Here is a 15,002-nt window from a genome sequence, read left to right as displayed (position 1 = left end):
ATGTGTTTTGAGAATTCTCTCTGTATTGTTGATCTATACGGCTTGATAACATTTCAGAAATTAATATTCAAGTAGCAATGAAACAACGTAGCAAGTATCTTTTGTATCCTACATACTGTACGAAACTTGCGGTAGTCATTGCAAGCCGACTAGGAAGCATAGTTTCTCCAACCGATCGCAAACTAAGGTACGTCACGTTAATAAATAAACATATTTGAAAGTGCAAATGCTTTAATTAGATGTTTGAGTCAGTGATTATACTAAAGTTATGATCAATCGTAACAGCATCGAATACCTTTGCAGATTCATGCATACAATAACAAGCCATACAATAACGTTAATCTGTCACCATGATGATTTCTAGTAAAAGCAAAGTATCTTGAAACTTATATCGGCGAATTTCGCTAAAAATATATTGCAAAATTGAAAAATACTCGATTTTATTTGTAGAATTTCCCGAATATTTTATTCAAATAACCGGAGGTCATGTAAAAGTCTATGCAAATACAAGGAGTTAGATAAAGAAGGAAAAAATCAGGACCGCAGAATTTTATGCAAATAACCTATCTATCTATAATTACATGATTCTACTATATCCAGAATTTTAGAATATTTTTGAAGTTTTAGCCTATTTAACCCTTTTTTAGCCCCGCCCCTCTGCCCCCAGGGGGTCGGCCAGGACCAATATGGATATGATATTAAAATGCTATCTCAGGCTAATAATTCTAACCAAGTTTGACTCATTTCCTATGAAAATTGAGCAAAAAATGCTCATTAATGTGTTTTCCTATATAAACTATAGTAAACTTGACCCCCTCCCCAAGGGGAAACAGGAGATCCCAGGGTCATATAATTTACAATTTTTATAAACAAACTTTAAGACCTTTTCATCTATAAAGTGTATTTGATTATACCATTTCCTAGAATTTTAAAAGAATATTTTTGAAGTTTAAGCCTGTTTGACCTTTTTTGGCCCCGCCCCTCTGCCCCCAGGGGATCAGCCTGGACCAATATGGGTGTGTTCTCCATTTGCCCACTTTTTAGAGAACAAAGAAAAGTGTTGGTATAGGAGAACAATGGAAAACCAATTATAGTCAGTTCCATAATAATTTTTACCTGTGCTTTCCTGTGTTCGTTTACCTGAGCTACCTCTAGTTTATCAAAAGTGGGGAAATAGATAGAGAGATATCGATATATCTGTATACAATACAGTACTATATAATATTTTGTGCGCTTTGACAGACAAATATAAATGATATCTTATGTTACATCTTTATAAATTTCACCATTGGAATGGTGTATTAAAGAACAAAATTTCATCCAAGTTTTAGGAGAATTAAATGTCAGATTTTTTTTTACAAACTGTTGCAATTTCAAGAATTAGTTAAAGACAGTGGCATGTGCACTTGTGTACAATGTAGCTATTTAGTACATCACATGATAATTACTAGGAATGCGATTGGATAACAGCTATGATCTATTTTGCGACAGTTCCCTGTCCTTCTTGACTACAGGAGACTATACCTGACTACGGGAACTATACCAAAGTATAGTCCCCCGGGAATGAGCACGCGACCAAATATATGACGTCATAATGAATGTCATGTGACGTACTAAATCTATTATGGCCCTTTCCCTCGGGAACAGTTCTCCTATGGTGTTGTCTGGCGAGGTATAGTCCCCTCGTCGGTTCTCCTATAGTGTTGTCTGGCGAGGTATTACCTCGCCAGACAACACCATAGCAGAACAGTTCCCTCTGGAAAGGGCCATAATAGAATAATAGCTACAGATCGATATAAAGGATATAAAGGATCTATAGGATGATACATGTAACAATATACATGTACATGAAGATTATATATATACAAATGCATATACATGTACGTTTGTACTTGTATCTAATATATTAATTATATCATATACAGTTGTATACCCTATATATCAAACTGTACAGATCTAGATGTCTCGAAATTCAAATTCTACAGTGACAAGAATTTGCATGATTTGTCATGTATATATATGTATAGTGCGCATCCCTCCTATCACATTATAAACATCTAAGCATTTCTACAGAATATAGACTTCTGCAGATTGCAAATGGTTTGAGAGAATGTGAATGTTATTGAGATAATTGTTTAGCTAGTGATAGTTCGAACCCTGATTTTTTATAATAGATCATATTTCCGATAGTTCGAACATATCAAATTATGAAGGTAAGAGTAAGATTTTTGTCGGCAAAATGACTCAATGGGATTCCTAAAAATCACGATGTATTGCAGTATAAATATTTCAGTAGAATTGTCACAAAGGTGATTTCTAATGAAAAGAGGCGTAAACATAAACTGCATGATTACATAATTATTACCATAAACTATTTTTGTAAATATGTTGAATGTGGATTATGTTATAAATGCCACTTAAGTTTATACGTGTATGTACCTCAATACATGTAGCTCGATATCCAAGAAGGTATATTTTGATTGAACTACAATTAGCAATTATAGTTATTATTTATGTGTTTATATGTACAGGTATATATGTTTGTCAAAAAGAGAAAAAGGAATTTTGAAGTTTTGAAGTTAGGACCAAATATTGATTTTACGTTTGATGTGTTAATTATTTACTTATACATTATATATTATTATTATATGTATATTATTAATATGAAAAATCAATAACATAACTGACATCACAAAGAGTATCAAACCAAAAGATTTTTCCATGTAATATTATTTCCATACATGTACATCAAGTTATACATAAATGATACCCTTATTGAATAAGTACAGTACGTATCACAGGTGAAATTCACAGGTAAAACACAGGTAAACCCAGGTTAACTTCTCTGAAATAGACTATAATCTTTGTCACAACATTCTGCTAATTATCAGATTATAAAAAGTGGGCAAATGGAGATACAGCCCCAATATGGATATGATATTAAAATGCTATCTCAGGCTAATAATTCTAACTAAGTTTGACTCGTTTCCAATGAAAATTGAGCAAAAAATGCTTATAAATATGCTTTCCCTATATAAAGTATAGTAAACTTGACCCCCTCCCCAGGGGGAAACGTGAGACCCCAGGGTCATATAATTCACACTTTTTGTAAAGGACCTTAAGACCTTTCTATTTATGAAAAATATTTGATTCTACCATTTCCAGAATTTTAGAAGAAGATTTTTGAAGTTTTAGCCTATTTGACCTCTTTTGACCCCGCCCCTAAGGCCCCTGGGGGTCAGTCATAGAAAATTTGTTAATAAGATTAAATGGCCATCTCATACTGATAATTCTGACAACATTTGACTCATTTCCTATTACAAATGACCAAATAATGTGCAAAAATGTGTTTTCTCAATATAAAGTATAGTAAACTTAACCCCCTCCCCAGGGGGAAACTAGAGACCCCAGGGTCATATAATTCACAATTTTTGTAAAGGACCTTAAGACCTTTCTATCTATGAAGAGTATTTGATTCTACCACATCTGTGAGTAGAGAAGAAGATTTTTGAAATTTTACTCAATTTTACCCTTTTTGGTCCCTCCCACAGCCCCCTGGGGGGTAGGGACCATATAATTCACAATTTTGATTGGCCTTATGCCTTAGAAGGTTTGTGCAAAATTTCATTGAAATTGCTTCAGCAGTTTTGGAGAAGAAGTCGAAAATGTAAATTGTTTACGGACATACGACGGACGACGGACGACGCACGACGACGGACAAAAGGCGATTAGAATAGGTAACTTGAGACTTCGTCTCAGGTGACCTAAAAATGTGTTTTCCCAATATAAACTATAGTAAACTTAACCCCCTCCCCAGGGGGAAACCTGAGACCCCAGGGTCATATAATTCACAATTTTTGTAGAGGGCCTTGAGACCTTTCTATCTATGAAGAGTATTTGATTCTACCACATCTGTGAGTAGAGAAGAAGATTTTTGAAATTTTACTCAATTTTACCCTTTTTGGTCCCTCCCACAGCCCCCTGGGGGGTAGGGACCATATAATTCACAATTTTGATTGGCCTTATGCCTTAGAAGGTTTGTGCAAAATTTCATTGAAATTGCTTCAGCAGTTTTGGAGAAGAAGTCGAAAATGTAAATTGTTTACGGACATACGACGGACGACGGACAAAAGGCGATTAGAATAGGTCACTTGAGACTTCGTCTCAGGTGACCAAACAAAGGCATTACTATCTACATATTATGCATATGCATGGTTGTATTGTTTTTTGTTGCGGTTCTTTTTTGGTGATTGCACTATATCAGGGCTCGACATTAACCATTGCCCGACTGCCCGGGGCAGGTCAGACCTCCTGTCGGGCAGGTCAGTTACGTCTGTGACTTGCCCGACTGGGCAGGTGGATATTTTAGTGCCATTGATACTTGTTTAGGCTGATGTAGAGTTGATATCACAGTCCTTAAGATACATTTACGGGTCATGTAACAAAATCTGAGCTATGAAGCTGTCTACACAGATTTATCGGTATAATTAGTCATGGTCAAACAGATGTTTGTACACCCATGTAGTATACATGATGTGATAATTCAAGCGCTTTGATGACACAGTCATAATGTAATTTGACAGAAAGCATGGCAAAGAGCTTTGAGATTGATAGCAAATGGTAGGCCTAGCTCAAAAGCAATAGTATGGCAATAGTGGAAATCAAAAGTTTATCATTATATGCAAGAATCAAGATTAATTATACATGACCAGCTTTTGACTGAAAATCAAGAAATTTATAAGTTCTTTTCGCCATGCCGGCTATTCACAACCTAGTCTGCTCAAATCGATCTTTCCCTATCGGTATTTTACAGTTTTTGCTTGTAGAATATTGTTAGCTAAGACACCTGTTCATCTCGTTAATAATCACCGATATTGTGTGGACTAAGAAGAAGATACATCAAAGCAGATTTGAAGTGTCAGTGGAGTTATTAGGTCTGGAAGGTTCCTGATAATTATCACTTGCCCGACTGGTCAGTAGCTAGGAACAATTTATTAGGACAGGACATATTTTGTTATATTTACTGCAGTGAATTATTAATTCTTCAATATGCTCATAGAACACAAAAATTAAGAAAATCAAAAGGAATCATAAATTAATCATAAAAATAGAGAAATTGTATCATTTTTCATTAAATTTTATTGGGCAAGTCAAATTTCCAGTCGGGCAGGTAGGTTTTTGTAGTCACCTGCCCGACAGGGCAAGTCCTTAAACAAGAGGCCCAAAGGGCCTTAACGGTCATCTGACTACCTTGGCAATAGTAAATCTAATTTCATATGGTGTCATTTGTCAGGACCATGTCAGGATCATTTTCAATTTCTTTCAACAAATTTTATTTCAAACAAGAGGCCAAAGGGCCTTAACATGTAGGAAATTAATTAGATATAGTGTCATGGTAGCCATCTTCGATTTGGGATCAACCAGAGATGTAACAACACTTTGTCGGGACCATGTCAGGATCATTTCATGCAAGTTTCAGCCAAATCACACTGGTAGAACTTCAGAAGAAGTTCAAAATGTGTTTTCAAGATGGCGGCTTTGGCGGCCATCTTGGATTACGGATCGACCCGAAAAATAACAACACTTTGTCGGGACCATGTCAGTATCATTTCATGCAAGTTTCAGCCAAATCGCACTGGTAGAACTTGAGAAGAAGTTCAAAATGTGTTTTCAAGATGGCGGCTGTGGCGGCCATCTTGGATTTCGGATCGACCCGAAAAGTAACAACACTTTGTCGGGACCATGTCAGGATCATTTCATGCCAGTTTCAGCCTAATTGCACCTGTAGAACTTGAGAAGAAGTTCAAAATGTATTTTCAAGATGGCAGCTGTGGCGGCCATCTTGGATTTCGGATCGACCCGAAAAATAACAACACTTTGTCGGGACCATGTCAGGATCATTTCATGCAAGTTTCAGCCTAATCGCACTGGTAGAACTTGAGAAGAAGTTCAAAATGTGTTTTCAAGATGGCGGCTTTGGCGGCCATCTTGGATTTCAAATCGACCCAAAAAATAACAACACTTTGTCGGGGACCATGTCAGGATCATTTCATGCAAGTTTCAGCCAAATCGCACCGGTAGAACTTGAGAAGAAGTTCAAAATGTGTTTTCAAGATGGCGGCTGTGGCGGCCATCTTGGATTTCGGATCGACCCGAAAAATAACAACACTTTGTCGGGACCATGTCAGGATCATTTCATGCAAGTTTCAGCCAAATCGCACCAGTAGAACTTGAGAAGAAGTTCAAAATGTGTTTTCAAGATGGCGGCTTTGGCGGCCATCTTGGATTTCGGATCGACCCGAAAAATAACAACACTTTGTCGGGACCATGTCAGGATCATTTCATGCAAGTTTCAGCCAAATCGCACGGGTAGAACTTGAGAAGAAGTTCAAAATGTGTTTTCAAGATGGCGGCTGTGGCGGCCATCTTGGATTTCGGATCGACCCGAAAAATAACAACACTTTGTCGGGACCATGTCAGGATCATTTCATGCAAGTTTCAGCCAAATCGCACCGGTAGAACTTGAGAAGAAGTTCAAAATGTGTTTTCAAGATGGCGGCTGTGGCGGCCATCTTGGATTTCGGATCGACCCGAAAAATAACAACACTTTGTCGGGACCATGTCAGGATCATTTCATGCAAGTTTCAGCCAAATCGCACTGGTAGAACTTGAGAAGAAGTTCAAAATGTGTTTTCAAGATGGCGGCTGTGGCGGCCATCTTGGATTTCGAATCGACCCGAAAAGTAACAACACTTTGTCGGGACCATGTCAGGATCATTTCATGTCAGTTTCAGCCTAATTGCACCTGTAGAACTTGAGAAGAAGTTCAAAATGTATTTTCAAGATGGCGGCTGTGGCGGCCATCTTGGATTTCGGATTGACCCGAAAAATAACAACACTTTGTCGGGACCATGTCAAGATCATTTCATGCAAGTTTCAGCCTTATCGCACCGGTAGAACTTGAGAAGAAGTTCAAAATGTGTTTTCAAGATGGCGGCTTTGGCGGCCATCTTGGATTTCGGATCGACCCGAAAAATAACAACACTTTGTCGGGACCATGTCAGGATCATTTCATGCAAGTTTCAGCCAAATCGCACTGGTAGAACTTGAGAAGAAGTTCAAAATGTGAAAAGTTAACGCACGGCGGACGGCGCACGGCGCACGGCGCACGGCGGACGACGACGGACGAAACATGACGACTATAGGTCATCCTGACCCTTCGGGTCAGATGACCTAAAAAGTTAATGTCGAGCCCTGTATATGAATGCTTGTCTTGTGTTAGCAGTGACTCCATGTGATAGCAAGGTCACCTTGTAGTAGTATTGCAAGGGAGTCCACTTGTGAAAGCAGAGTCATCTGGTATTAGCAGGGTCCCCTTTTGATAGCAGGGTCACCTTGTAGTAGCAGAGTCTCCATGTGATAGCTGGGTCACCTTGAGAAAGCGGGGTTACTTTGTAATAGCAGGATCACCTTGTGATAGGGGATTCTATTTTTTTTACCGTGCTTCCTTGTTAATATATAATGATTAAAACATAAGAACACCTGGTTTACATAACAACGACAGCAGGGTAATGATTTAAGTTTCTGTCTAAGTGTTGAGTGGTAAGCCTTGACCAAATGTATAGGTTCTCAGCTACCATATCCCTCTTACCGGTTCTCTTGAACAAGACCCATGTATAGAGTTGGAAATAACCCACATCCTTTATTTTCGAAATGTGAGAGTTAGGTACAACATCAACCATTCTCTGAAACCAACATCAGGCTATCAAAGACATTGGTGTGTCCACCAAATCTATACCTTTCGTTTTTTAGAGATTAATACTTTCTACCAAATATATACATGTTTATCACATAACTGGTCTGTCTAGCCATGCCATAGGGCCATGTCATAAATATCGTAAGACGTGTATACTATTGTGACATCACAGGTAGTTTTGACGTCATAATTTTTACATATTACGATGCATTATTGTCACAGTAGACAGAAACGTCACGTTCGAGCCAGATTTCTACTATTTTATATAGAAACAAAATCAAAAAGTTTCACTTATATTTATTTCAACAAGAGGCCCAATGGGCCTTAACGGTCATCTGACTACCTTGACAATAGTAAAATTAATTATATATGGTGTCACTTTGTCAGGATCATGTCATAATCATTTTCAATTTCTTTCAACAAATTTTATTTCAAACAAGAGGCCCAAGGGCCTTTAAATATAGGAAATTAATTAGATATAGTGTCATGGTAGTCATCTAACAATACTTTGTCTGGACCATGTCAGGATCATTTCGTGCAAGTTTCAGCCAAATCCCTTCGGTAGAACTTGAGAAGAAGTTCAAAATGTGTTTTCAAGATGGCGGCTGTGACGGCCATCTTGGATTTCGGATTGACCCGAAAAATAACAACACTTTGTCGGGACCATGTCAGGATCATTTCATGCAAGTTTCAGCCAAATCCCACTGGAAGAACTTGAGAAGAAGTTCAAAATGTGTTTATAAGATGGCGGCTGTGGCGGCCATCTTGGATTTCGGATCGACCCGAAAAATAACAACACTTTGTCGGGACCATGTCAGGATCATTTCATGCAAGTTTCAGCCAAATCGCACCAGTAGAACTTGAGAAGAAGTTCAAAATGTGTTTTCAAAATGGCGGCTGTGGCGGCCATCTTGGATTTCGGATCGACCCGAAAAATAACAACACTTTGTCGGGACCATGTCAGGATCATTTCATGCAAGTTTCAGCCAAATCGCACCGGTAGAACTTGAGAAGAAGTTCAAAATGTGTTTTCAAGATGGCGGCTGTGACGGCCATCTTGGATTTCGGATCGACCCGAAAAATAACAACACTTTGTCGGGACCATGTCAGGATCATTTCATGCAAGTTTCAGGCAAATCGCACCGGTAGAACTTGAGAAGAAGTTCAAAGTGTGTTTTCAAGATGGCGGCTGTGGCGACCATCTTGGATTTCGGATCGACCCGAAAAATAACAACACTTTGTCGGGACCATGTCAGGATCATTTCATGCAAGTTTCAGCCAAATCGCACCAGTAGAACTTAAGAAGAAGTTCAAAGTATGTTTTCAAGATGGCGGCTGTGGCGACCATCTTGGATTTCGGATCGACCCGAAAAATAACAACACTTTGTCGGGACCATGTCAGGATCATTTCATGCAAGTTTCAGCCAAATCGCACCAGTAGAACTTGAGAAGAAGTTCAAAATGTGTTTTCAAAATGGCGGCTGTGGCGGCCATCTTGGATTTCGGATCGACCCGAAAAATAACAACACTTTGCCGGGACCATGTCAGGATCATTTCATGCAAGTTTCAGCCAAATCGCACCGGTAGAACTTGAGAAGAAGTTCAAAATGTGTTTTCAAAATGGCGGCTGTGGCGGCCATCTTGGATTTCGGATCGACCCGAAAAATAACAACACTTTGTCGGGACCATGTCAGGATCATTTCATGCAAGTTTCAGCCAAATCGCAATGGTAGAACTTGAGAAGAAGTTCAAAATGTGTTTTCAAGATGGCGGCTGTGACGGCCATCTTGGATTTCGGTTCGACCCAAAAAATAACAACACTTTGTCGGGACCATGTCAGGATCATTTCATGCAAGTTTCAGGCAAATCGCACCGGTAGAACTTGAGAAGAAGTTCAAAGTGTGTTTTCAAGATGGTGGCTGTGGCAGCCATCTTGGATTTCGGATCGACCCGAAAAATAACAACACTTTGTCGGGACCATGTCAGGATCATTTCATGCAAGTTTCAGCCAAATCGCACCAGTAGAACTTGAGAAGAAGTTCAAAATGTGTTTTCAAGATGGCGGCTGTGGCGGCCATCTTGGATTTCGGATCGACCCGAAAAATAACAACACTTTGTCGGGACCATGTCAGGATCATTTCATGCCAGTTTCAGCCTAATTGCACCTGTAGAACTTGAGAAGAAGTTCAAAATGTATTTTCAAGATGGCGGCTGTGGCGGCCATCTTGGATTTCGGATCGACCCGAAATATAACAACACTTTGTCGGGACCATGTCAGGATCATTTCATGCAAGTTTCAGCCGAATCGCACCGGTAGAACTTGAGAAGAAGTTCAAAATGTGTTTTCAAAATGGCGGCTGTGGCGGCCATCTTGGATTTCGGATTGACCCGAAAAATAACAACACTTTGTCGGGACCATCTCAGGATCATTTCAGGTAAGTTTCAGCTCAATCCCACTGGTCAAACTTGAGAAGAAGTTCAAAATGTGAAAAGTTAACGCACGGCGGACGGCGCACGGCGCACGGCGGACGGCGCACGGCGGATGACGACGGACGAAACATGATGACTATAGGTCATCCTGACCCTTCGGGTCAGATGACCTAATAAAAGTGATGTGATAAATAGAATCTTACACTCTTGACTAAAGGCCTAAAGGTTTGTGGCATATAAAATTTTTGAACTCGTTTGATAAATTTCATATTACATAGCCACTCATGTAAGATCCTCTATCTCTTTGATATCCAAACAAAATTGTTTGATCTTCTTTTCTATTTATATCTTTTTATATACAATATTTAACAAAATAAAACATGATAGAAATCAGAAAAGATACATTATGTTAATGTCAGAAGAAGTTAATCTAAAATTTAATACAGGGAGATATAAGGATCATTTCAGGTAAGTTTCAGCTCAATCCCACTGGTCAAACTTGAGAAGAAGTTCAAAATGTGAAAAGTTAACGCACGGCGGACGGCGCACGGCGCACGGCGGACGGCGCACGGCGGATGACGACGGACGAAACATGATGACTATAGGTCATCCTGACCCTTCGGGTCAGATGACCTAATAAAAGTGATGTGATAAATAGAATCTTACACTCTTGACTAAAGGCCTAAAGGTTTGTGGCATATAAAATTTTTGAACTCGTTTGATAAATTTCATATTACATAGCCACTCATGTAAGATCCTCTATCTCTTTGATATCCAAACAAAATTGTTTGATCTTCTTTTCTATTTATATCTTTTTATATACAATATTTAACAAAATAAAACATGATAGAAATCAGAAAAGATACATTATGTTAATGTCAGAAGAAGTTAATCTAAAATTTACTACAGGGAGATAATTAACACCAGATATACACAATTGATAGGAAATCAGAGAAAAACCTAGCTGTTCATCACTGAAAAATAAATTTATTATTGTTGTACTTTCTCAGAAATAGTGCAACGTAACAAACTTCAAAAGCAAGTATTCATGATGACTGTCATGGAGTTCACAAGTGATCGACTTTCTTTGGTATGATATCCTACATCTTATTGATTGGCATATTCAAATCATTATATAAGGCCATGTTAATTTTTACATCAAAAAGGGGAATAATAAATAGACGTCTTGTAATCTTATTTAATGAAATTACAAGAGATCCCAGAGGGATATTGGCACCCACCAAAAAAATGATCTACGTCTGATAATGGAAAGAGAGATCTTTTCTCTGCTTTTCAAACTTTTACCACATATTACTACATATGAAATTTGAGAAAGATCCTTTCAGTATTTTCTGAACAAACCTCATTTATTACAAGGACATAGTCATTCAGATCCCCCCGCCAATGGAGATATCAAAGCTGAAGGGGATTATAAGTGGGAAACATATGATCCACTTAAAACCCCCTTGGACTACAAAGCCAGCCACTTTAATTCCACTTATAGGTAAGGGGATAATAAGTAAATAGTGTTCTTACCACTTAGTTTCCCCTTGTATCTCTCAATTTGCCTTTGTAAAAGCAAGTGGTTTTAAAGTAGGGCTTAGAAACAACTTCAATCCATCACTATGTCGACTATTTGTTCTGTTTAATACTTATTTTCCACTTATAATACTTCATCATTATTGGCAAACTAATTTTGCCTACTTAATTTCCACTTGGAAAAGTTAAGTCATATTTTGCAGATTGTTAGACAACTTATTTTCCACTTATAATACTTAATCATTATTTGCAATCTAATTTTGCCAACTTAATTTCCACTTGGAAAAGTTAAGTCATATTTTGCAGACTGTTAGACAACTTATTTTCCACTTATAATACTTAATCATTATTTGGAAAAACAAATTATTTGGCATAATCATAAATCATCCCCAAACATGGCCAATTTTAAAATTGTTTTACATCAGGATGTAATAATAATAAAATCATGTTTAGAACATTGTGCAATGTACTTAGCGCAGGTACTTTTTGGGGCTGAAAATGCTGAAAAAACTCTACGGTAATATTTTGTGCATCAAAAGTTTTTGGGAAAAACAATGTCCATGGAGCCACAAAATCGATGTATAAAAGTGGCAATTTCAATGCAAACATTCCCAATCAATGCTTGACAACTTGTACAACCAAGTGTTGTATTTAGAAGAAATAATACTAAAATTGCATTGTGTTTGTTTTCTTTTATTGGCCACCGTAACCTGAAACTGTCTGTGAAATATCTTGCAGATGTCCAAATCATCGGCGGTCCACCGTACTCCGTGCACTCCATGAATAGTTATCAGAAATATTTGAAAAGATTATAATCTAGTTACTTAAAATTGTGACAATAAGTAATATTAGTGTGTTGAAGATAATTAACAAACTTTAAAGAGCAATCGAATAACGTTGCATTGGCTTGCGATAATCACATTGTAAGTGAACTCATCTACGGTACCAGATCCAAGCTGATGGCTAATTATATATAACAGTACGGCTAAAATGTCACTAACCTTGTAGCTTGTTAGTTCTGCAGTAATAAAATTGCAAACCACTCATCGAAAATCTTAAATATAGGTCATTTTCGACATCTTATAAATCCCACGTGTGTTTTGACTTTTTGCACATTTTACTAGAAATATGAATATTTATGGACCCACAGAGTGCCATTAGACTATTTTAAGATAGGATAAAAAAAAAAACATTAAAAATCTAAATAAAGACTTTAATAGTACTTTACTTGTGGGTCCACGATCATTAGAATTTGGAAGAAGAAACATAAACGTTGGAAAAGAGCGTTACTTTTTCCTTTGTTTTTAAGTACAACTTTATCTCCATTATCAGATAACAGACGCGTCATTTCCTGCCGTTATTGATGATGTATATAGATCGATTTTGGTGTAAGCTAACAAAAACTAGCCATTAATTCTGTATTTTTACACCAGATCCTGTATTGTTTAATCTCGGCGATAACACCAAAAATCATCAACTGTCAATTTATATTCTCACAGGTGGCTATTAAGGGCCACTACAATATTTTATTTATCTGTCAACAAGTATGTTTGGTGTATAGTACATCTTAGTGCACACAATCGTTGTAGTATCTATCCAGTTTGTATATTGTACGTATTTCCATTATGTACGTATTAGGGTAAACCTGTATACTTTGGTACGTAAAAAGTTACTATCCTTGGGGTACGTTATTATCTTGTACAGCTTGTAAGATTAAATAATCAAACTGTTTCACGCTGAATAGTCACCGTTATAGGTATGAAAATTATTGTTAAAAGAACAATTTAGTAGAAATAAACACACGTTATTTTTGTAGTGAACATGTCGCTTCTCCATGATTACTTCGTAATTTCATGGTGACCTATATGGGAAATGTCCGAATAGTAGTATTGAAAATAATACTGCCTCCGAAATATCCTGGCATTATGCCATATTGTCGAATGAGTTACTGACTTGCACATCAAATGCTAAAACAAATATTTCATATGTGGTTTTTGTGTTTTTTGTACATATATACACACATCAATTATTGTCGAAATGATGCTCATAGTAAACTACTCTCGTTATTAATCATTTACATTTTATGTGTTCGGGAAACTTATCACAGAGTACAACTCCCACAACATATATTGTTTCTACCTTAGGGCTTAAACAAGGTTTAGTATTATACGTTATAGCATGCGATGCCATTGTGTGGAGTTAACCATCAAAGCCTTTAATACCGAGATGTTTCAAACATTATACTAATCTGTTCGCTAACAAGTTACTTAAGTTGTACGTACAAGTTAATAAATTGTTAGGTACATGATAATAAGTTGTAGTACAAGTCATCCAACTTAGTACGTACATGTACTAACTTGCGTACAAGATACTATCTTGTACGTGCAAAGTTACTTAACTTGTTCGTACAAGATACTAATACTTGTTTACGTTACAAGATACTATCTTGTACGTACAAGATACTAACTTGTACGTTATCAAATATAATATCTTGTACGTACAAGATACTAACTTGTACGTACAAGATACTATCTTGTATGTACTACTAACTTGTACGTACAGATACTAAGTTGTTCGTACATATGATATTAACCTTGTACGTAGGATTAGTGGCCTTATACGCGCCTAGTAGTATAACGAACGCGTTTTATATTATACTTAAGTTTTTTTTTCTTTATAACTGGATCGACTAGTGATTTTGCCCAGTGTTAATATTTTTTGCTGTATCACTAGTGTAAATTAAGCATTCGTTGTCATATTTTGACATGCATTGGTGTGTGACATAAAGGGGTTGTTCTAGCATTTCTATTAAGAGTGCGGGGATATATATTAAAACACAGTCACATTGATATATAATTTGTACTATTGCGGTCGTGCTTAATTTTGCACCTAGATTTTTATAAAGGAATATTTACATTGTTAGCCCTTGTGCGTGATATTTGATGTGCTTTTTTAAAATTAAAATAGCAGAATGTATGCAAAAAATTGACTTGAACAAGGTTTACTGTATATCTACAGCTCTACTACGGGATAAACTACTTATCACCTTTCGGAACGCGGTAGGATATGCGCACAAACGTCAAAAATTTTACTAGAAATATGAATGTGTATAAAAAACGAGAATTTCATAAAAACATTCTAAATCAAAGACATACTTTTTATAATAGAAGCTTTACTCAAGTGAGTGTTGATGCTAATTTTGAAGAATAAAAAGCGTCTTGTTTTTAAGTAGGTCTATACAGACGCATTATTGATCGCTAGGTTATAGGTATGAAAA

At 37.1% G+C, this 15,002-nt stretch overlaps 1 protein-coding gene across 7 annotated transcripts in view; it reads right to left on the bottom strand.

Annotated features, from left to right (window-relative positions):
* The window catches only part of LOC138316324 (multifunctional protein CAD-like), a 249,472-nt gene that overhangs the window by 151,775 nt on the left and 82,695 nt on the right, over positions 1-15,002 (bottom strand). The window lies entirely within an intron of this gene.

The sequence above is a fragment of the Argopecten irradians genome, chromosome 1 (assembly GCF_041381155.1).
Source record: "Argopecten irradians isolate NY chromosome 1, Ai_NY, whole genome shotgun sequence".
Lineage (NCBI taxonomy): Eukaryota > Metazoa > Mollusca > Bivalvia > Pectinida > Pectinidae > Argopecten > Argopecten irradians.
This window is presented reverse-complemented; position numbering and strand designations above follow the sequence as displayed.